Genomic DNA, 25,610 nt, shown 5'->3' on the forward strand with positions numbered 1-25,610 from the left:
TAATACTCAAAACTTCGAATCTGTAGAGATTTTTTTTTTTCTCTTTTTACTGGGAAGCAAATAGCTGCTCACTATTAACAGCTAAGGCTTCGATCACATCCTTGTCAAGGCTCCGTTTCGACGGAGCTTTCCGTCGGAACGGAGACCTGACGGACAAACAGAAACCACAGGTTTCCGTTTCCATCACTATTGATTTCAATGGTGACGGATCGGTGCCAATGGTTTCCGTATGTCTCGGTTGTGCAAGGGTTCCGTAGTTTTGACAGGATCGACTACAGAGCCCTGACGCAAGCCTAAACTCAAGCAATGACTATTCAGCCTCTGGAATTTTCCAAGACCAGGAAAACCAATACTGCCCATTTCTGGACTAAAGACAATTTATTTATTCTTTGTGAGAGATACTGAATGGACAATTTAGATCAGAAAAAAAAAAGGAAACATTATTTAGAGCAAACACAAATTTTATCGTGTACAGGCATGAATAAAACTCAAATTTACAGCAGCTGGTATCTGTATATCATTACAGTTTATACAGCAGAGCTTTATAAAACACATCAATCTTTATAGATGAAACCAGAAATATTATTGTAAATCATAATATTTACAGTGCCAAATTCCATCTATGCAGTGATAGCTCAATATAACATAAAGGGGGACATTTCTAAAAACTAGTACAAACAAGAACGGTGGTGTCATCCATAGTGACTAGGTAGGTTGGAAATAAAAACTGGGACGTGACTGGTTGCTATAAGCATCACCACTTTTCCTTTGCACTAGGGCTAGATTTTATAAGCCTCCCCACTGTTTTATATACAGCAAATTTATACACACAACACTATAAACACAATTTAATTTGCATTCATGACTAAATCGTATTCATAGTCAACCAGGACTAACTTTGCTCCATGCCAGCCATAAGAGATAAAGCCAACGATTCCACTGTGACAAAAACAAAACAAAAAAAACAACTCAGTTGTAGCATCTAAAAGGTTGTTTTACAATATTTAAAGTGGTTTAAAGTGGGATACCTGCCATAAGAGACCAAACCAACTCCACCCACAGGTATGTGATAGCTGTAGACAGGACTACCCATAAACAGGCAAGTTTGACTCAGCTGAGCTTGTATGTTATAGAGGGAGATAAGGGTGTGTATAGTGTTGCTATTCTGCCTTATTTAGGCCCCAGCATTATAATAACCCTGTCATCTGTCATTAAATAATCCACCCGCTGCGGATCCTATCCCAGTTTACAGAGAAAAGCATTTCCACTAACTATGAAAAATCCAACCTGTTGAACCCTTCTTTCCCCCAGGAGAGTGACAGGCATTTTTTGAACCCTGAAAGAAAAGATTCTAAAGGTCTATGGCAAGCTTTAGAATTGGAAGGACTCTCAAAAGAAAAAGGGGAGGAAGAGGTTCAATCTCTAGCCAAAGAGAAGTGATCAGATTTTTGGCTGGTGATTGACTTATATTGGAGCATATATACAATAGGTCTCTCATTAAGGCATAACCTTGACAGATATAGTGAAATGTCAATACAGAGATGAATAGTCTCCATAAGTAGGTCTGCTTATGTAGACATAAGGCACCAAATCAGACTTTTCTAGCAAATATTTAATAAAGTACAAAATATATGCTCTATACTTACAGTGTGGAAACGACCCTCTGCAGACTGCTTTATTTAATACTTTCACAAGAAACTTGTGACAATTTGTAAAATCAGATTCCATCTTTAGGATAGATTCTGCCCTTGATAAAAAAAAACTAAAAAAAAAAAACGGCATTAAATATATTAGCACAAGAGGTTTACTAATTTTACATGCACACCGTGGGGAGTATATTAAGACTGGGCCAAGTCTTAAATTAAATTTACAGTGCATTCGGAAAGTCTTCAGACCCTTTCACTTTTTTCACATATTGTGACGTAGAGGCCCTGTGCTAAAAAAAAATTTTAAAAAAAAAATCTATATTTTTCCCATCATTCTGCACTCAATACCCCATAATGACAAAGTGGAAAAAGAATTTTAGAAATTTTTGCACATTTATTACAAATAAAAAAAACTAAAATTTCGCATGGACATAAGTATTCAGACCCTTTGCTATGACACTTGTAAATTTCCTTTGGGCACTTTCCTTTCCTCTAGATCATCTTTGAAATGTTTCTACACTTTGATTGGAATCCACCTCGGGTAGATTCGCTTGATTGGACATGATTTGGAAATACACCCGTTTATAGAATGTCTCACAGCTGACAATGCATATTAGAGGAAAAACCAAGCCGTGAGGAGGAAAGAACTGCCTGTAGAGCTCCGAGACATAATTGTGTGGATGCACAAATCTGGAGAAGGGTACAAAAAAAATTATGCTGCACTCAAAAGTTCCCAAGAGCACATTGGCATCCATAATTCTTAAAAGGAAGAAGTTTGGAACAACCTCTTCCTAGAGCTGGCCGCCCCACCAAACTAAGTAATCGAGGGAGTAGAGCCTTGGTAAGAGAGGTGACCAAGAACCCAATGGTTACTATGGCGGAGCTCCAAAGATCATGTGTGCATATGGGAGAAACTTCCAGAAGGTCAACCATCACTGCTCATCACCTGCACAATACCAACCCTACAGTGGTGGCAGCATCATGCTGTGGGGGTGTTTTTCAGCACCTGGGACAAGGAGACTGGTCAGAGTTGAGGGAAAGACGAATGGAGATATTCTTCATGAAAACCTGATCCAGAGTGCTCTGGACCTCAGACTGGGCTGAAGGTTCACCTTCCACTCAACAATGACCCTAAGCCAAGACGACACAGGAGTGTCTTAGGGACAACTCTGTGAATGTCCTTGCATGGCCCAGCCAGAGCCCTAACTTAAACCCAACTGAACATTTCTAGAGAGATCTCAAAATGTTATCACTGCCAAAGGTACTTCAACGAAATGCTGAGTAAAGGGTCTGAATACTTATGTCAATGCAATGTTTTTCCTTTTCAATAAATTAGCAAAGATCACTAACATTCTGTTTTTAATTTGTCATTATAGGGCATTGAGCGGAGGATGATAAAAAAATAAATCTGTTTTTTCCCCCATTTTAGCACGAGGCCTCAACATAACAAAATATGAAAAAAGTGAAATGGCCTGAAGACTTTCCGAATGCATTGTAGGTTGGTAGGAAACACCAAATTTACTGAGCGGTGCACATCTTTGGCAGTTCGTGTGACAGAAATGCAAACCTACACCTACTATGAGCAGGTGTAAAACTTGCGCCATAACTTATGCCAGTTCTGGCGTAAGTTACGGTAAAGCCGTTGTGCCCCTTCCGGAAAGTAGCGAGAGAAGTAAAAAGTCACAAATTGTAGTGCAACTATGGCGTGCGCCAAAATTTGCAACTATTTAACGCCAGTAAACTGGCGTAAACCTTTTAATGTATTCCCCCCAGCATGTTTCTAGCACAGACTGTACATCTGACGAGTCGGATTTATTTGTCCATTGCTTTAAAACGTCCAACTGATAAATCAATAAGCTGAAGATTACACTACTAGTTTAAAAGAGTTGTGAAGCTACGGATGCAATTCATTGTCAATTCTATGCTAAGGGACAATAATTTTTGTTAAAATGTCTTGTTTCACAATTAACCCCTTAGTTACCACCAATGCGCCTTTTCACGGCGGTCACTAAGGGGCCTTTGGCTTCACTGCCGATTTTCTGACGACAGCCAGGCTCCTGCTCCAATGGTAGCAATCGAAGTTTACTTAGAACGCGCCCGTTTAAGCCGTTAAATGCTGCGGTCAATAGCGACCGCAGCATTTAACTTGTTTACAGAGGGAGGAAGCTCCCACTCTATCCCATCAGCGGCTTGCAAATGCAATCGCGGGCCTCCGATGGGGTGTCTTGGCAGCCAGGGGCCTAACAAAGGCCACCAGGTCTGCCCTGGCTATATGCCAACTAGGCCGTGCCAAAGGCACGTCCGAATAGATTTCCTGTCAGTTTTACACTGACCGGCAATAATAATTTTGTATACGAAGTATACCAAAGCATTATATCTGCGTTCTAAACATTGTATAGTGAAGTCCTCTAGTGTGCCTAAAAAACATAAGTAATAAATGTTAAATAAAAATTACAGTAAAAAAACAAAACATTTTTTCCATTAAAAAAAGCAGTTTTATTTAGTAAAAGTGTAAAAAAGTAAATAAAAGTACAGATATATGGTATGGCTGCAACCGTAACGACCCAAACAATAAAGTTAACTTGTAATTTAAACCGCAAGGTGAACGCCGTAAAAAAAAGAACCGCAAAAAAAGATCGATTACTTACCGGTAATCTGTTTTTCAAGAACCTAAGACCGCACCCCTGGAGAGACGTCCGAGGAGAGACGTCCCATCCGCTGGACAGGAAACCTGAGGATATAAAATGGACACACCTCTCCACACACCCAGTCTTTAGGAAGAACTCAGGATGAGAAGTAGTTTAGTTTGTATGTGTGCTTTTTTTTTTTTTTTTGGTGAAAGTCCCTCACACCTTAATATGTACAATATTTACAGGGATGCTCAAATTAAGGGTAGCGATCCAGTTTATGAGGGTCATGTACTACAGACATGGGAGGGTAACAGCGGGGTGCTGTCATAGGTTCTTGAAAAACAGATTACCGGTAAGTAATCGATCTTTTACCTATTCACCTATGACAGCACCCCTGGAGATTTAAAATAGAAATCATTATTTCTAGGGTGGGACCACAGCTTGTAGTACCTTTCTACCGAAGGCCAAGTCAGAGGCTGTATGTAGTTGTAATCTGTAGTGTTTAAAGAAGGTGTGAGGAGAACTCCATGTGGCAGCCTTACATATTTGGTCTAGGGATGCATCTGCTCTTTCTGCCCATGAAGTGGATACGGCCCTAGTGGAGTGTGCCCCGAAGAATTCTGGGGGTTTGAGTTTTTGGTTTATGTAGGCTAGCCGTATGGCCTGCTTGATCCACCTTGCTATGGTAGCTTTGCTGGCTGCTGAACCCTTATTGTGACCATGAAACTGGATAAACAAATTTTGTGATGATCTCAGATCTTGGGTAACCTTTAGGTACTGGACTAGACATCTTCTTACGTCTAGGCAGTTAAACTGTTGTTCCCTCTGATTCTTTGGAGAGTCACAAAAGGAGGGAAGGACAATGTCTTGGTTTAGGTGAAAAGGGTGAAACCACTTTAGGAAGGAATTCTGGTAGGGTTTTTAAGATGACTATCATCTAGTAGTAGGGTATGTGGAGGAAAGGCAGAGAGGGCCTGGATCTCGCTCACTCTACGGGCTGATGTAATGGCTAATAGAAAGGTCATTTTGAGTGTTAGCATCTTCCAGGAAATAGAGTCTATGGGTTCAAAGGGTGGTTTCATCAAAGCCTGGAGAACGAGGTTTAAGTCCCAGGGAGGAACAGGGGACCTTATCTGGGGTTTAAGTCTGCAGGCGGCCGCTAGGAATCTTTTGATCCAGGGGTGTTCTGCTAATTTAAAATTGAAAAAGGAACTTAAAGCCGAAATCTGAACCTTTAATATAGTAGGCCTAAGGTTCTTTTTTAGTCCCGCCTGGAGAAAATCCAATATTAGGGGAATATCTGGATTGGTTAAAGGATTAACCTCCCTGCCTGCGAAGTTTAAGAATGCGTTCCATGACCTCATATATATTTTTGAGGTAATCGGTTTCCTACTAGCTAGTAGGGTGGAGATGACTGATTCTGAAAATCCTCTCTGCCTAAGGATTATCCTTTCAGTTTCCATGCTGTCAAGTGCAGCCTCTGAATATCTGGGTGTAATACTGGGCCCTGATATAGAAGATCTGGCCTGTCTGGAAGAACCCATGGTTGGTGTGATGACATTTTTCTTAGCTACGTGAACCATGGTCTCTTTGGCCAGAAGGGGTCTATCAGTATCACGCTGGCCCTGTCTCTGTCTTCTCTGATCTTTTTTAAGACTCTTGGGAGTAGGTCCAGGGGGGGGGGGGAAGCGTAGCCTCTCTCTAGACTCCAGCACTGGGAGAGTGCGTCTATTGCTGTTGGGTGATCTGAGGGATTTAGGGAGAAGAACCTCTGGGTTTTTCTGTTTCTTTTGGATGCGAACAGATCTATGGATGGGGTTCCCCATCTGAGAATGACCTCCTGAAATACTGTGGTGTTCAGGCACCATTCTGATTGGTGAAGCCTTTCCCGGCTTAGGAAATCTGCCACCAGGTTGTCCTTCCCTCTGAGATGAACAGCTGATCGAGTCAACAGGTGGTGTTCTGGCAGAGAAAATATCTGTGTGGCTAGGCCCATCAGTGAGGCCGATCTCGTACCCCCTTGTCGGTTTATATAGGATACTGTAGTTGTGTTGTCCGAATAGATCTTTAGGTGCTGACCTAAGATTGCCTGTATGGATCCCTTCAGGGCCTGAAGAACTGCTGCTAGTTCCCTGAAGTTGGAGGATCTGAGAGCGGTCTGCTGGTCCCACTGACCCTGAAGAAAAGATGAGTCGTAATGGGCTCCCCACCCCCAGGGACTCGCATCTGTGGTCATATTGAGAGTAGGGGTTAACCTCCATGGAATACCCCTTGTGAGATTTGCCCTGTTTAACCACCATCTGAGGGACAGCCTTGCTGTGGAAGAGATGTGAAAGGGTTGGTCCAGGGAGAAACTGCTCCTGTCCCATTGGTCTAGGATGTCCCACTGCAGTGGTCTGGACTTGAAGTGAGCCCATAGTACGGCTGGGATGCATGATGTCATGAGGCCTAAGACTGACATAGCTTCCCTGAAAGATGTCGTATGGTTCAGGTAGATCTCTGATATCCTGTTCATCAGGGGCCCGATTCTTTCTTCTGGGAGGAAGGTCATCTGTTTGGAGGAATCCAGCAGGGTTCCTAAGAATATACATCTTTTCGATGGATTTAAATTTGATTTCTTTAAATTTATGTTCCATCCTAATCTTGTCAGTATATCCCGGACTATCTGTATGTGTAGGGTCAGAGTTGGAACCATTTTTGCTACCACCAGGAAGTCGTCTAGATATGGAATCAGGAGAATGTCGTTCATCCTGATGTATGAGGTCACTTCCGCTATCAGTTTGGAAAATACCCTTGGGGCTTGAGAGATGCCGAAGGGAAGGGCTCTGTATTGTAGGTGGCATACAGACCCGTTGAGTGTTACTGCTACCCTTAGATACTTTTGATGATGGTGACATATGGGTACGTGATAATAGGCATCCTCTAGGTCTATTGAGGCCATCACGCAGTCTTTGGAGAGGAGGTTTATAGTTGACGTGATACTCTCCATGCAGAATTTTTTGTAGGTCAGATAGCAGTTCAGTTTTTTTAGGTTTAGAATGACCCTGTGTTTTCCTCCTGGTTTGTTCACTAGGAAGAGGGGGGAATAAAAGCCCTGACCTATCTCTGTGTCTGGAACCTGTATTAGGACCTCTTTTTTTTTTTTTATAAGTGACATAACTTCTACTTCTAGGATCTTTTGTTGGACTGGGTTCCTTAGGACCCCTGTGGGCTGTGGGAAGGAATCTATCTGGGGGGAGGGTTGTGAACTCTAGTATGTATCCTGTTTTTATGATTCCCAGAATCCAAGGATTCGATGAAATCTTCCGCCAATGTTTGAGGAACAGGGAAAGGCGACCCCCCCCATTGCCCCCTTGGCGTCATTGTTGGTCCCTATTTTTAGGGTCCTTCTGGGGCCTGAAAAGAAAGGACTTGTTTTTTCTTGGAAATCTCGAGGGTCTAAATTCCTGTGCTCTAGGGTTAGCGTACCCCCCTCTTTTGTTACTTGGCCCTCTGGGACGAAACGACTCTCTTGTTGGCCTTGTTTGTGCCGGGAACCCCTTTTTACTGTCTGATGCCTTTTCTAGCATGTCATCAAGTGGGGGCCCGAAAATGTAATCTCCTGAACAGGGGATAGCGCACAGCTTCCCTTTGGATCCGGTGTCCTCTTTCCAGGTCTTTAGCCAGATAGCTCGTCTAGCTGAATTCGCCAGGGCCGCTGATCTGGCGGAAAGGCGTACTGCGTCTACTGAGGCATCTGCCAAGAAGTCTGATGCTTTAGAAAGTGTTGGGAGGGAGGCTAAGATTTGATCCCGAGTAGTCTTGTCTTTCAGATGTACCTCCAGTTGTGCGAGCCACACTTTCAGGGATCTGGCCACGCAGGTGGCTGCAATGGCTGGTTTGAAACCCCCCGTAGAGGCTTCCCAGGTTCTCTTAAGGTAGAATTCGGCCTTTCTATCCATAGGGTCAGACAAGGAGCCTAGGTCTTCAAAAGGAAGGGAGTGTTTCCTTGAGATCTTGGCTACTGGAGCGTCGAGCCTGGGGATGTTATCCCAGTCCCTGCATGAGTCTTTCTCAAAGGGATACTTCCTTTTGAGAAACTTGGGAATGCTTGTCTTTTTATCAGGAGTTTCGCATTCCTTTTTAATAAGGTTAGATATGTTCCTATGGATGGGGAAGGTTCTATTCTTTTTAGGTCCTAGCCCTTGAAACATAATGTCCTGGATGGACCGTGGTTCTTTGGGGTTGTCTATATTCATAGTCGCCTTGACCGTTTTTAGGAGTAGGTCAACATCCTCCGTTGGGAATAGATTTCTCTCTCCCTCCTCCTCACCTGAGGAATTGTAGGAGCTGTACTCCCCTTCTTCGCCTAGCTGGGGGTCCCCTTCAGCTGAGGAATCCGAATCCAACCTGCTAGAAGAGGCTAAACCAAGAAAATATGATCGACTGATGCACATGAGATTAGAGAAAATATACAAATTTTATTGAATAAAAACATGAAAAAATTAATTCACTGTATTGAACGATACATATGATTTGCGCTCCCACAAAATATGAAAAAATTGTAAATTCACTGAAGTGATATATGAGTAAAATATATATCTTTATTTCATAACTCTCTAAAAACAGGGGTACAATCACCACTGTGAAAAGCCCCACCGTGTGTATTAAAAATGTATTAAACAATTACTCCAAGTCCTGATTCAGTTGCGAACCCTCTATGACTGGGTGTACTACAAAGATACCAATCTGGAATCAGCGTTTAAACATTGGTGTAACAGTGGTTTAGACCCTCAAACACACCGGAGCCCGCGATAACCGCACCAAAAACTCCTAATGCTCAGGTACACAACAATGCCACTGTTCCCTACGCTAAAATTCCTCACTTGAAACCAACCCTACGCGTTTCTATACTTATCAGGGGTCTGTAGCTTGGTCACTCTGGCCAGGATGCCAGCGATATTACTTCAACAGCAGATATTCTGCTGTACACCACGGATGCATGCTCGCATAGATATCAGCGGCATGCTTCACTACAGGACTCTGAGTTACTATAACACAACTCCTCCCCCAGGCCTCGGCGGCGCACTCCGAACCAGCCAATCACACTCACCCACCAGATTTGTGACGCCTGACCATGTGACTCCCGGCTGTCATCTGACATACCCGGAAGCAACAGACAACATCAGAACGAACGCGCAGGCGCAGTGGAGGCTGTAGGAACACCTCATTGCCGCACAGGAGCTCATTGTAATCGAGGATAGAGTATAACAATAATAATAAATTTGGATAAATATTGCGGATCAGCTCAAAACCGCAACTGGACTACCATCGATAAAGCACCATCCCTGTAGATACATATTGTATGAATGATTGAGCGATACAATGTCTACCACGCTTTGGAATTTTGAATCACCTACTGAAACGAAGAACCATGCCTCTTAACATTAAATGACATAATGCAAGCTGCTGTACAAGGACTTGGCACAACGGCCATAAATCTGCCTAGAAAACCCTCATGATATACAAACGATAAGGATGCATATTTAGATAAAACAGGCATAATTTGTCTGCTCGTTTAACCCTTCAGGCTGTACACATTCCAATCTATAAATCCATTGGGCTTCTTTACGCAGAATAAGGTTGTCCCAATCCCCTCCCCGCTTAGGACGACGTATTAGTTCAATTGCCTGAAATTTTAAACATTCTGCTCTGCCCTGATGTTTAGCATGTACATGTTTGGATATAGGAGTATCTCTCGAGTTAACAACATCACCAACATGTTCTCTAATTCGGCGCCGAAACTGCCGTACCGTTTTACCCACATAATTCAGGGGGCATGGACATGTTATTAAGTAGACCACTCCTGCTGTTTTACAATTCACGAAGTCTCGAATATCATACTCCACCTTTGTAGTAACACTTTTGAATTTTTTCCCACTCTGGATAAAATCACAAGCTTTGCAACTGCCACATCTATGTGTGCACGGTACGTGCCTGTCTAGCCAAGTTCCTTTTTGTGTAATGGGGTCAAAGCAACTCTGCATCACCCTATCCCTAATGTTTTTACCTCTACGGAACGTTACTGAAGGCCATTGTGTAATCTGATCCGCCAAGTCCACATCAGCACTTAGGATACGCCAGTACCTTTTTAAAATTTGCATGATTTCAGATTGTTTGGAGTCATAAGTACCTATGAGTCTCGTGACTCTTTCCTCTTTTCGTTGTCTAGGGACAAGAAGACTCTGCCTATCTGCATCCCTCGCTCCCTCATAGGCCTTTCTGATTAACCCCTTAGGGAAGCCTCTATCCTTCAATCTATTTGTGAGGTCCTGCGCCTGTATCTCAAAATCATCCATCGAGCTACAGTTCCGGCGTACTCTCATAAACTGGCCTCTAGGGATCCCTCGTTTGAGGGGATAAGGGTGGCAACTATTCCATTGAAGGAAGCTGTTGGTCGCTGATTCCTTACGATGTACTTTAGTACGTATTGTGCCTTCCTTAGTTTTGATGATCTTGAGATCTAAAAAAGATAATTCCCGATCACTGATTTCACAAGTAAACCTTAGCCCTAGATCGTTTACATTGAGGGCTGCCACAAAGGTATTGAATTCCTCCACTGTTGAATTCCAAAACAGCAACACGTCATCAATATATCTAATCCAGATCCCTATTGATGAAGTCCATTTAGCAAATCTGTCCCCGAATACTACTGTCTCTTCCCACCAACCAAGAAATAAATTTTCATAGGTGGGAGCAGTCGGACTCCCCATTGCTGTACCACGTTGCTGGTGAAAAATGCGGTCTTCAAAGATAAATACATTTCTTTCTAACACAAAATGTAGCAATTGCAAAACAAGCTGGTTATGAGCCACATATTGAGTACCTCTAGATTTTAGGAAATATTCCACTGCTTCACAACCAAGTCTATGTGGAATAGAAGAATACAATGCCTCTACGTCCAGGCTGGCCAAAAATATATTATGTTCCAGTGTGATACCCTCAATTTGTTTTAAAACATCCATCGTATCACGTACATATGATGTAAGGCCCAATACAAATGGACGCAACACTTGGTCTATATATGTGCTCACATTCTGGGTTAGATTGTTGATGCCTGACACAATAGGTCTGCCACGTAAGGGAGGATACCCTTTGTGGATTTTGGGCAGGCTATAAAAACATGCCATGATGGGAAATTGTGGAAACAAAAAGTCAAATTCACTGGCACTGATCAGAGACCTGCTCTTTGCATCGCGCAAAATACCCAAAAGCTCCTTTTTGAACAGTGCTGTGGGATTGACTTTTAAAATGGTATAACAGTAAGGATTGAGTAAAATGTCCTCACACATTCTTATAGTCTTCTCTGCTCATAACCACGATGTTCCCACCCTTATCGGATGCTTTTAAAACGATATTTTGTCTTTTTTCCAAAGTGGTAAGAGCTACTCGTTCAGACCAAGACAGATTGTTGTCAATGCCCCTCATATCCGGACTCAAAGCCTTAACCCATTAGTGACCGGCCCATCGTGTTTCTACGTCGGTCACTAACAGGCCTTATTCCAATGCCATAGACTTTTTACGTTGCGGCATCGGAATAAGTTTACAGAGCAGGGAACTGTCAGATGTCCCTGCTCTCAGCTGCCAGAGGCAGCTGAGGGCTGGGAGCGTCCCTGCTCTGCCGTGTGAGATCAATATCAGTATCGATCTCACCCGTTTAACCCCTCAGATGCGGTGCTCAATAGCGTGCACCGCATCTGAGTGGTTTTGGAGAGAGGGAGGGAGCTCCCTCTCTCCCCCACCGACACCCGGCGATACGATCGCCGAGTGTCTGTGTCTCTAATGGCAGCCGGGGGTCTAATAAAGGCCCCCAGGCTGCCCGAAGTGAATGCCTGCTAGATCATGCCGCAGGCATGACCTAGCAGATGCCTGTCCGTGTTAAACGGACAGGCAGTAATACACTGCAATACAGAAGTATTGCAGTGTATTATAATAGCGATCGGAGAATCGCATATTATAGTCCCCTAATGGGACTAGTAAAAAAGTGAAAAAAAAGTTTAACAAAGTTAATTTAAAAAAAAAATGTGAAAAAAATAAAAAAAACCAGCTTTTCCCCTTACAAACTGCTTTACTATTAAAAAAACAAAATAAAGTAAAAAAGTTACACATATTTGGTATCGCCGCGTCCGTAACGACCCCGACTATAAATCTATGACATTATTTAACCCGCACGGTGAACGCCGTAAAAAATGTAATAAAAAACTATGGAAAAATTGCTGTTTTCTGTGAATCCTGACTTTAAAAAAATGTAATAAAAAGTGATCAAAAAGTCGCATCTACTCCAAAATGGTACCAATAAAAACTACAAGTCGTCCCGCAAAAAAAAAGCCCTCATACAACTGCATCGGCGAAAAAATAAAAACGTTACGGCTCTTCAAATATGGAGACACAAAAACAAATAATTTTGAAAAAAAAGCGTTTTTACTGTGTAAAAGTAGTAAAACATACAAAAACTATACAAATTTGGTATCGTTGCAATCGTAACAACCCGCTGAATAAAGTTATTGTGTTATTTATACCACACGGTAAACGGCGTAGATTTAGGACGCAAAAAAGAGTGGCGAAATTTCAGATTTTTTTCTATTCCCCCCCAAAAAAAAGTTAATAAAAGTTAATCAATAAATAATATGTACCTAAAAATGGTGCTATTAAAAAATACAACTTGTCCCGCAAAAAACAAGACCTTATATAGCTATGTCGACGCAAAAATAAGAAGGTTATAGCTCTTGGAATGCGATGATTGAAAAACGTAAAAAATAGCTTGGTCATTAAGGTCCAAAATAGGCTGGTCATTAAGGGGTTAATCTCATCTCCCACCATGTCAACAAACAAATCCACATTTGTAAAATCTCCCAATGGTGGCAACTTCCTACTTTTAGTTTTTAGATTGGTAAAAGGGCCTAGTCATGGGGCTCTACTTGCTTCCTCAAGCAACCCTTCCAAGGCTTCTAGGCCTTCCAAATCAGAATCTTCTAAACCCATTTCCATACATTTTTTGCGGTTGTGATGTTTGAAAAACTTAATCCATTTTAATTTCCGAGCAAATAAATTTAAATCCTTGATCCATGTAAATGAATCAAACTTCACTGTGGGGACAAATGAAAGCCCCTTCTCTAAAAGCATGATCTCAGATGCACTCCGATTATATTCAGATAAATTATTAATTTGTAACTTATCCGTTCCTCTTCCCTTTCTTAATCCTTTTGTCCCCTCAGCATGTAGCGGGAAATGGGGGGATTGTTGGATAAAAAATTACTGCCACTGTTGGAAGAAGCTCTAGCCCGGCCTCTATTCCTACCTCTGGCACCTCCCCTATATTTCTGTCTACCACCACCAGTCCCAAAGAAAGGGCCCACTCTTTCAGAGTCTGTTGTTTCACTCTCAGATGTAGAGGGGTCAGATTCTCTTAAACCCCTATTTAACTGCTGGTGCTGCGGTTGTTGTTGATTAACAAAATTGTAAGCTTTTTTCTCCCTAAACTCCTGCAGATCTCTCTGGAACTGGAAGTGCTTACGCTCTTTTAGATGATTAGTAAACCTCTCCAAGGATTGTTGTAAGATTTTGTCTTTTTTATCAAAACCTGGGGTATCTACCAGAGTCTTGACCGTCTCAATTTCTTTTTTCAATTCAACACTGATATGATCAAATTGGATTATTTCTTCCTCAACCAAAATTTGCATTAGTCTCAGTGAACTCCCTGTGATCTCCTGCTCCCACCTCTCTTTTATATTAGGTGTCTTTAATCTGGAGGCTGGAGCAATAGGAACTCTGTCCTCTCGGTACTATTTTATTCTTGAGATAGTTCTCCAGGCTCTGAATTTCCCACCAACTCCTTGTATAGTCCTTATGTAATCTAGTGAGGTTTTTAAAGGTGGATTTAAGGGACGCACCCTGCGTTGTATGCACAAGTTCACACTCAGAGAAGACGCTTTTGGCCTCACTCATCCATCCTTCTGTACTTAAATCAGAGAGTGCAAAGGCTGCCATACCCAGATATAATATACTATATCATGAACTGTATAAATTCGCATTAATTCACTGTATTGAACGATACATATGATTTGCGCTCCCACAAAATATGAAAAAATTGTAAATTCACTGAAGTGATATATGAGTAAAATATATATCTTTATTTCATAACTCTCTAAAAACAGGGGTACAATCACCACTGTGAAAAGCCCCACCGTGTGTATTAAAAATGTATTAAACAATTACTCCAAGTCCTGATTCGGTTGCGAACCCTCTATGACTGGGTGTACTACAAAGATACCAATCTGGAATCAGCGTTTAAACGTCCCATCCACGCCTCCATTATGTCTACCGGTAGGTTTCACATTTTTTTCTTGCTCAGCAGCTGTGATTAAGCCTCACTTGTCATTCTCGGTCGTCCTTTGATCCAAAGTGCAATTGGCATTCAGCACTGCCCTATATTGTTCATATAATTGGTTGCGGTTTATACTAATTCTGTATACTTACTTAGAAATCGCCACCCCCATAATTAACACATCTCTACATTTGCCATATCTCTGTCAGATTTCATTGGATGTACTTTGTTACAATTTGCATTGGTTCCACTGGACACAGTTCTGTATGTGATTATATATATCCTCTTTTGCTGCTACAACAACATGTACATTGCTTACATGTCGACTTAACAATCATACCTGGTTTTTGATTGATTCAACGTCTTTTTATTGTGTGACTCATCCCCTATTCCATTTTTTAATTGTTTCATGTTTTTATTCAATAAAATTTGTATATTTTCTCTAATCTCATGTGCTTCAGTGGATCATATTTTCTTGGTTTAATCTCAAGTCAATTGTTGATCGATGCACCAAGTATTTCTTGGTCAAATATTCAGGATTCAATATAGTGCATAAGCAACGGTGCTTAACAGTTCATTGGTGTCCCTCTTGAGCATTATTTTTTATTGTATTCTGTCTGTTGGTATTTCATCGGTGTACTGCTAGAAGAGGCGACCGGAGGATCTCTTCTCTTTCTAAGGGACTTTAGTGAGCTCCTCACTTCAGCCTTTACAATATCTTTAATGCTTGTGGCTAAATTTGTGGACTCTTCTGATATAATATTATCTAGACATTTCTGACAGGAAAGAAGCGAGTTTCTTTTTACACATCGCACATTCCTTGTTATGGGCCTTATCCTGCTTTTTCCTAGGACAATCCCTGGCCTAAACATATGTACAAGAGAAAGGGGAACAGCATTAAGTAAGGGAGGTGTCTTCTCTTACCCCGCTCTGGCGTCCTCAAGTACCGGGCTGGAGGACTTGGCATCCGAGCGTTCAGTGCGTCCTGGAGCTTCTCCTGGCGACTCCATGACTGTGGAAGCAGGAGAGCGAGTCCTGCTGTTACTGGGCTAAAATAGGCCAAGGATTGGCTGGGAGGCCCTCACTCCGGACGCTGGAGCACCACCTCCCCACGTGGGCCACCAGAACACCTCCCCCTGGAGTGTTGCACGCGCCCGGAAGTGACGTGTCGCGGCGACCGGACTTGCCAGTGAGAGCACCGGGAAGCCGCCAACGCTGGGTCTGGTCCGGCCCTTCCCCAAGCCGAACGAGCCCCGGGGATCCGCTCTCCGCCAGAGGAAGGCCCACACTGTGGACCTTAAACCACCATCCTGTTTTGCAGCAGGAGGGGGACGATGGACCGGGAGAGGCGGGAGTACCTATCCCAGACTAAGGTTGCTCCCAGGGGGGAGACTTATACCTTTCCAGAGCACCCCTAGTGGAATAAGGTAAACCTTGCTAGGGGGTCTGCAATCCCGGAGAAGTGCTTTTTTCCTCAGGAGAATCTTCCATCCGGAGGACAGGAAACCTGACTGGGTGTGTGGAGAGGTGTGTCCATTTTATATCCTCAGGTTTCCTGTCCAGCGGATGGGACGTCTCTCCTGGGACGTCCCTCCAGGGGTGCCGTCATAGGTGAATAGGTAAAATATGACGGAATTGCTATTTTGTTCCCATTCCCCCCCAAAAAAAAAGTAATAAAAGTTAATCAATAAGTCCCATGTACCCCAAACAAGTACCAATGAAAACTACGTCTCGTCCCGCAAAAAACAAGCCCGCATAGCGCTAAATCGATGGAAAAATAAAAAAAGTTATGGCTCTTGGAACGTGACAATGCCAAAAACAAATAATTTTAGTTCAAAAGTGTTTTTATTGTGCAAAAGTAGTAAAACATAATCGTACCGACCCATAGAATAAAGGTAACATGTTATTTATCCCGCACGGTGAACGGCGTAAATTAAAAATGCATAGAGCAATGGCGGAATTGCTGGTTTGTTTTTTCTATTCCCCCCAAAAATAAGTTCATAAAATGTAATCAAAAGATTATACACTACCGTTCAAAAGTTTAGGGTCACTTAGAAATTTCCTTATTTTTGCAAGAAAAGCACAGTTTTTTTCAATGAAGATAACATTAAATTAATCAGAAATACACTCTATACATTGTTAATGTGCTAAATGACTATTCTAGCTGCAAACGTCTGGTTTTTAATGCAATATCTACATAGGTGAATAGAGGCCCATTTCCAGCAACCATCACTCCAGTGTTCTAATGGTACATTGTGTTTGCTAACTGTGTTAGAAGGCTAATGGATGATTAGAAAACACTTGAAAACCCTTGTGCAATTATGTTAGAACCGCTGTAAACAGTTTTGATGTTTAAAGGAGCTATAAAAAACTGACCTTCCTTTGAGCTAGTTGAGAATCTAGAGCATTACATTTGTGGGTTCGATTAAACTCTTAAAATGGCTAGAAAAAGAGAGCTTTCATGTGAAATTCGACAGTCTATTCTTGTTCTTAGAAATGAAGGCCATTCCATGAAAGAAATTGCCAAGAAACTGAAGATTTCCTACAACGGTGTGTACTACTCCCTTCAGAGGACAGCACAAACAGGCTCTAACCAGAGTAGAAAGAGAAGTGGCTGCACAACTGAGCAACAAGACAAGTACATTAGAGTCTCTAGTTTGAGAAATAGACGCCTCACAGGTCCTCAACTGGCAGCTTCATTAAATAGTACCCGCAAAACGCCAGTGTCAACATCTACAGTGAAGAGGCGACTCTGGGATGCTGACCCTCAGGGCAGAGTGGCAAAGAAAAAGCCATATCTGAGACTGGCTAATAAAAGGAAAAAATTAATATGGGCAAAAGCACACAGACATTGGACAGAGGAAGATTGGAAAAAAGTGTTATGGACAGACGAATCGAAGTTTCAGGTGTTTGAATCACATAGAAGAACATTTGTGAGACGCAGAACAACTGAAAAGATGCTGGAAGAGTGCCTGACGCCATCTGTCAAGCATGGTGGAGATAATGTGATGGTCTGGGGTTGCTTTGGTGCTGGTAAAGTGGGAGATTTGTACAAGGTAAAAGGGATTTTGAATAAGGAAGGCTATCACTCCATTTTGCAACGCCATGCTATACCCTGTGGACAGCGCTTGATTGGAGCCAATTTCATCCTACAACAGGACAATGACCCAAAGCACACCTCCAAATTATGCAAGAACTATTTAGGGAAGAAGCAGGCAGCTGGTATTCTATCTGTAATGGGGTGACCAGCGCAGTCACCAGATCTCAACCCCATAGAGCTGTTGTGGGAGCAGCTTGACCGTATGGTACGCAAGAAGTGCCCATCAAGCCAATCCAACTTGTGGGAGGGGCTTCTGGAAGCATGGGGTGAAATTTCTCCCGATTACCTCAGCAAATTAACAGCTAGAATGCCAAAGGTCTGCAATGCTGTAATTGCTACAAATGGAGCATTCTTTGACGAGAGCAAAGTTTGAAGGAGAAAATTATTATTTCAAATAAAAATAATTTTTTCTAACCTTGTCAATGTCTTGACTATATTTTCTAGTCATTTTGCAACTCATTTGATAAATATAAGTGTGAGTTTTCATGGAAAACACAAAATTGTCTGGGTGACCCCAAACTTTTGAACGGTAGTGTATGTACCCCAAATAGGTGTCATTACAAATACAAGTAATCTCGCAAAAAAAAAAAAAAAAAGCCCTCTGCTATGTCGACAGAAAAATAAAAAAAAGTTATAGGTCTTTCATTATATGCGACGATGGAAAAACCCCCAAAAAATAGGATGGTCACGAAGGGGTTAACTTTGGAGTTCGGTTCAAGTTTACATTGCCTTACTTACTTCCATGCTCCAAAACCAGCATGCCAGCGGTCTGCAAACATCAGCACAACATTCATCACTTTCATTATTGCTTCTTTTACAGAGCTCACCTGAAAGAAAAAATTAATATTACACTTAAGAAATACTTTAGTTATAATAGACTCAAACATTAAAATCATGAGTCTACTTCCCTCCTTACAGATATCAATGGATCAGTATACATCGAGAGGAGCGGCATATGTATTGTTCACTGCAGAATGAGACGAGAGACCGGCATTGGACTTTTTTAAATATTAGACTTTTATTGAGCAGTGCATATCACATTATTTTTCTGTTGAGATTTTCATTGGAAAAAAGGAATTGTTATAATTGGTTAAAGAGGATCTGTCATGGCAAGAGACCTGATACTGCACTCGCAGAACACATGATCGAGAGTGCCCTAATATAAAAGGTCTGTCGCCATGACAGATGCTTTAAGAATCCAGTCTATTTTCTATTGTATAATACTTATTCTCTTACCAGTCGCAATGCCATCTTTTAAAACACATAGCAAACATATTTCTTTGGAGCTTTCTTAGGACCAAAGTGGCATGTGAGAAGCGTCCATACACAACAGACACAGAATTCTATCAGAAAAGTATGTATGGTGCCCCTTTAACACCTACACTAACAGTTTTAAACTGACAAATTTTGGGGTGTAAACTATTAGTATTTATGGACACCAGACATGAGCTGGTATAAAAAAGAAAAAAAAAAAAAAGTGTCTAACATGTCTATTGAGCTACACCAAATATATCACATTTTGCGCCATTTTGATAAATATGACTGATCGTCTTGTTTTCAACAGGGTTGAGCTGTACCTTAGATGTCAGCATTACCTGACTATTACAGTGGGATTGACGGACCATCTAATAGGTATAGGGGCAGCCCAACCATTCAAGTCATATGCCTTCTGAATTTCAATTTGCTCCCTCTCCATTTTGAAAGGGATCAGCCACAGGTTTATGTGTGAGTCACGAAATATAACTGCAGACAACTGCTGGCATTACCCTTTCTGCATCTCCAGAAATAGTATGCATTTTTATGAATGAGAGATCAGGCATCAGATGCATATTTAAAGAGGCTCTGTCACCACATTATAAGTGGCCTATATTGTACATGATGTGATCGGCGCTGTAATGTAGATTACGGCAGTGTTTTTTTATTTAGAAAAACGATCATTTTTGACGGAGTTATGACCTACATTAGCTTTATGCTAATGAGTTTCTCAATGGACAACTGGGCATGTTTTACTATATGGCCAAGTGGGCGTTGTGGAGAGAAGTGTATGACGCTGACCAATCAGCGTCATACCCATCTCTCCATTCATTTATACAGGACATAGCGATATAGCTATATCGCTATGTGCAGCCACATAAACACACTATAACGTTACTGCAGTGTCCTGACAATGAATATACATTACCTCCAGCCGGGACGTGATGTCTATTCAGAATCCTGACACTTCGCTAATACAATCCCGACACTACAGCACAGGAAGCGTAATCTCGCGAGATTACGCTGTAAACGGTCATTTCAAACGAGATTACGCTTGCTGTGCTTTAGTGTCAGGATTGTGTTAGCGAAGTGTCAGGATTCGGAATAGACATCACGTTCTGGCCGGAGGTAATGAATATTCATTGTCATGACACTGCAGTAACGTTATAGTGTGTTTATGTGGCTGCACATAGCGATATAGCTATATCGCTATGTGCTGTGTAAATGAATGGAGAGAAGTGTATGACGCTGATTGGTCAGCGTCATACACTTCTCTCGTTTTTCTAAATAAAAAACACTGCTGTAATCTACATTACAGCACCGATCACATCATGTACAATATAGGCCACTTATAATGTGGTGACAGAGCCTCTTTAATATCTATAATGAGTTTTAGGGTATTATATGACCTTTTAATAATAGGGTATGAATGGATAGTCAAAGTTCAATAAAATCTTTCTTTACCTTTTCCCTTAAAAGACAGCGATCATGAATGGTAGACAGATATCTATAGTGAATTTTAATCAGTTGGTCCAGATCTTTTGCTTCCTCTACTTGATGTTGAAACTCCAGTCCTGTGCTATGAAGAATCTATGAAAAAAAAATGTTATTAAATAAGTTTAGATATATTGTGATTTACTATCTCCTCTTCTTAAATATAAAAATGATCAAATACAGTTATTAATATTAAGGCGGTATTCCCATCTTAAGCATTTATGACATATCCACAGAAAAATGGGGGTCTTCACATCATTTTCATTTTAATTGAATTAATAAAAAAATAAAACTGCCAACCCTGGTCATCATGTAATTGTGCAAGCTGTTGACAAAATGCATAAGCTTGACTCGGAGGAGAAACATGCAATGGATTTGTTGTTCCTTAGGCTCTGTTGGAGTTACTAGATGAGGAAGAAGTTGTGGTTCAGATCCAGACTCCGCTTTTAGAGATTCCTTCACAGCTGTGCTTACAAGTTCTATGAAAATATTGGTAATTAAAAACATTACAAGCATACCAAAAATAAGACAAAAAGCAACAAAGTTATGGGCACAGCAAACATAGCTGCCAATACAGTCAAATACTGTGCTCCCTCCCTGCTGAAGTTACAAATAAAGGCTCCAGGAATAGTAAATGGTCAAAACTGGAAAATTATTCTTTTTTCTGGCTCCACCGGAAATTTTCAGTCTTCACTGGGATTTCCAGGATTTTACATTAATGCCATTGCTTAAATGTGCTGGGTACTACAGTGAAAGGGACATTGTGCTCCAGCGAGCGCCATAACCCCTTCGTTCTGATGATCAGTGGAGTCCCATGTGTTATAACCCCCGCTGATTACCTATTCCTCAGGACAGGCCATCATCGTAAAATCCTTTAATTCATTATACTTTAATTTATTAAATCCTAAAAGTTTTTAAACAAAACAAGGCATTTCCAACAGAAAAATAAATAAATATCAAAATTGGTGGTAGTTATTGGATTTCTTTTTGGACTGACAACATCTCCTGTGCACCTCAAACACAATCTAACCCGAATAACAATCAGCTCTACGTTGAACAACTTAGATGTGATCGGTATGAGGGTATGTGCACACACACTAATTACGTCCGTAATTGACAGACGTATTTCGGCCGCAAGTACCGGACCGAACACAGTGCAGGGAGCCGGGCTCCTAACATCATACTTATGTACGATGCTAGGAGTCCCTGCCTCGCTGCAGGACAACTGTCCCGTACTGTAATCATGTTTTCACTACGGGACAGTTGTCCTGCAGCGAGGCAGGGACTCCTAGCATCGTACATAAGTATGATGCTAGGAGCCCGGCTCCCTGCACTGTGTTCGGTCCGGTACTTGCGGCCGAAATACGTCCGTCAATTACGGACGTAATTAGTGTGTGTGCACATACCCTTAGGGTAAGATTTTGTGTTAGAGCCACACAGAAGCCGCTGTCAGACAAGCAAACAGTCCAGCTGACTGAAAAACTTGGCTTACTGCGGCGTTATGCAGCTTCTATGTATAGTGGGTACATAGACGCTGCATTGCTAAAATGAAACATTTTAATAAAACTATATTAGAAAAATGATTAGTATGCAAAAACAGATACATTGCATAAAAAAAAAAAAAGAACCGATATCAAAAGGTTTTCATAGCCTTTACTCTTAACAGAATGAGAGTGTACTTACCATTAAATTGCACGACATCCAAACTGTATTTCGCCCATTTTATTAGTAACAAAAGTAGAAAGATCTAATTATAAATCTTTTGGCACTCTGAGCTGATAACGATATCAACAGGCCAAGGCACCTAGACCAATAAAACAAGAGGAGCAGTTGAGAAGACACACAGCATGTGTAAATGACAGAATATTTAAGGCAGCTATACACATGATTGTCATTGGCCAAATGCTCAGTAATGTCCCCCTTAGGGCCTGTTCACATCACAGTTGCCCTTCCGTTTTGGGGTTTCGACTGAGGTTTCCGTCGGTTTAACCCCTCAACAGAAAGGCAAATAGAAACCTAAGCTTCCGTTTCCCTCACCATTAATATCAATGGGGTGAGGGGTTAACCCAATGGAAACCTCTGACGGAACCCCTCAGCGGAACACAGACTGATGTGAACACAGCCTTACTCCCTCTAAAAAATGCACAATTAAATAGGGAGAGGAAAGTTATAAAGGAAGCATAAATCTGTGTATGTACTGGATACAATAAACTTTACTTTGTAACTCTGTACAAGACCGTGTATATACTGCATACAATATAGCATGACCTCATAACTCAGTACAAGTCTGTATATACTTCATACAGTAGTATAACCTTATAACTCAGTACAGGGAAGTGTATATACTGCATAGAATATGGTATGACCTCTGTAAAGGGAAGTGTTTTATATATTTATATCTATATACATGCGAGTGTAGATATATATAGATTTGTCCCTCCAGAAAGGTGTATACCCATCCCCCTACTAGATAATGGTATTCCATGAGGCCCAGGCCCCCCCTTTTTCGTGCATGAGCCGGTGATGTCACACAGGTGTGCACGGGGAGGTTTAAAAGGACATACGGTCCCAAAGTTCTCTCTCTTGTTCCTGCTACCTGGCTCCACTAAGGGTCTCCTCTTCCCTCCTGGCCTGCTCTTGCCTCATGGCCCTTCCTGAGAGACCTCACCAACTTGTACCACATGGACTGCTAAGTATCCACGTGTAGCAGCAGCTACACGTTATGCTCTCCCCCCTCCTTACTTCAACCCTTGTAGCCCTGAGTTCCTGTTTACCCTTGCTGCCCTGAGTAACTTGCTAGCCCCGCTTTACCTGTTTAACCCTTTCCTACCATTTACACAGCAACCCATTCTCCTTGTTAACCCATTGCTGAACCCTTAGAATATAGGGAAAGTGATATTAGGTAGCGTGTATTGTATTTTAACGTAACTGTATTCATATGTATGTTTAGATAAGTGGGTGGCGGTATAATTAGGATTGTGATATCGTGGTTATACTGTACTACGTATAGTGTGAGTATACTCAGTATATATTAACGTGTTATATGTATTGGGGTATACGGATACTATACGGTGATCAGTTACTGTGTTCAGTTTGGTGTATTTTATATGTAAGTGTGATTATTGTTAGTAATAAATAGTACCCTTTATTTACTATACAATTGTATTTATTGTACGGTCTTATTCCGTTGAGTAGAAGCAAAGCAAGTAGACGTTAGTATAAGAAAAAGGTAGGGGAACTAGTCATAACCCGTGTGACCCCGATTATAAAGGGGGTAGTAATAATGGGCGACCAAAGTAGGTGAAACCCAGCTATTATACCAGCCCTTTTACACACGTGGGTGAGTGTGTAGTGAGTATTCATTATATATATAGTTATATATACCGAGTCCTTTTTCAACCTCATAACTCAGTACAAGTCTGTGTATATATTGCATACAATATACAGTAGTATAACCTTATAACTCAGTACAAGGTTGCGTATACACTACATACAATATATATGACCTCATAACTCAGTATAAGGCTTTGTATGTGCTGGAAACAATATAATTTTTCTTGTAACAGTACAGGGTCATATATAGTATGTGTTGGATACAATATAATATTAACTTATACCTCAGTACAAGGTCATATACAGTATGTGCTGGATACAATATAGTATTACCTTATACCTCAGTACAAGGCCATATACAGTATGTGTTGGATACAATATAGTGTTACCTTATACAGGGGCGCAGCTAGGGGGGGGGAGCAGGCGGGGCATGTGCCCCGGGCGCAAATTAGACGGGGGCGCCAGGGCCACACCGTCCATGACGGCGGCCTGCTGCCTCTCTGAGGGGTTGGTGGCGCCACTGAAACAAGCCGCCACCACCCCCTCCTGCACTATAATTGTACCTGCTTTTATAGCACACAGGTACAATTAGAAGCAATGAACGGCCGGGTACGTTCCATGTCCGGCCATTCAGCGCCTTTCTACGAGTGAAGCAGCGCGATACTTTGCGCCGCTTGCGTCGTTGAAAGGCGCTAATTGACAGGGAAAGTCATTCTGCCCTGCCAATCAGCACCTTTCATAGACGTAAGCGGCGCGATCATGTCATCGCGCTGCTAGCGTCGTTTTAACCCCAGGAGACATGCGCAGAAGAGAGCAGGTCTCCATTGCTGTCGGGCGGCGCGGGAACGGGATTAAGGGGAGTTTGCATAGTTTGTTTTTTTATCCTAATAAAAAAAAAAAGTACGTGCCATTATCTGCTGGGGGTGGCTTTATCTACGGGGGGGGGGGGGCTATATGTGGAGAACTATATACAGGGGTAAACCACAGAATAAAGTGGGACATATAATAAGATTAAAAACACAAAAAATGGCCACACTCACAAATTGGGCAGGTATAATCCCAACAGGACGCGGCCAGGTCAAAAATGCTGCTAATTAAAGTGCTCAGGTGTGTTAAATAATAATAGCCACTCCCACTAGCCTTGAGGGGAGTGGCGTGTGGTGCATGGGATATGTAGTAAAAAGTAAATGAATAGTGTATAATATGCAAGTAGTAATAATATTTGTGAAATATAGGCGGCAGTACTGAGTATATTGAGTGGTGAATAACGTGTAAAATATAGGGGGCAGTACTGAAAGGGTCAGGAACGTGAGTGATGCGTGAAGTGTGGGTGCAGTGTGTAAAACATGGAGGGCTAATGCGTAAATCATGAGGCACAGCCTGTATAGCCTGGTAGCAGCCTATTTGTAACGCCATGATAATACATAGAGCGGGCTGCCCTGCTTGCTATGCCAGACCGCAACCCACCATGCTCTCCCAGCATTGAAGACCAGACCTCGGTCTGGCATAGCAAGCAGGGCAGCCCGCTCTATGTATTATTATGGCGTTACAAATAGGCTGCTACCAGGCTATATAGACTGTGCCTCATGATTTACGCATTAGCCCTCCATGTTTTACACACTGCACCCACACTTCACGCATCACTCACGTTCCTGACCCTTTCAGTACTGCCCCCTATATTTTACACGTTATTCACCACTCACTATACTCAGTACTGCCCCCTATATTTCACACATATCATTACTACTTGTACATTATACACTATTCATTTACTTTTTACTACATATCCC

The 25,610-nt window shown here is 41.8% G+C and overlaps 1 pseudogene; it reads right to left on the bottom strand.

The window, feature by feature from the left end:
* Positions 1–440: 440 nt before the first annotated feature.
* The window catches only part of LOC142712499 (gamma-tubulin complex component 5-like), a 39,466-nt pseudogene continuing 14,296 nt past the window's right edge, over positions 441–25,610 (bottom strand).

This window comes from Rhinoderma darwinii, unplaced genomic scaffold (genome assembly GCF_050947455.1).
Source record: "Rhinoderma darwinii isolate aRhiDar2 unplaced genomic scaffold, aRhiDar2.hap1 Scaffold_432, whole genome shotgun sequence".
Taxonomy (NCBI): domain Eukaryota; kingdom Metazoa; phylum Chordata; class Amphibia; order Anura; family Rhinodermatidae; genus Rhinoderma; species Rhinoderma darwinii.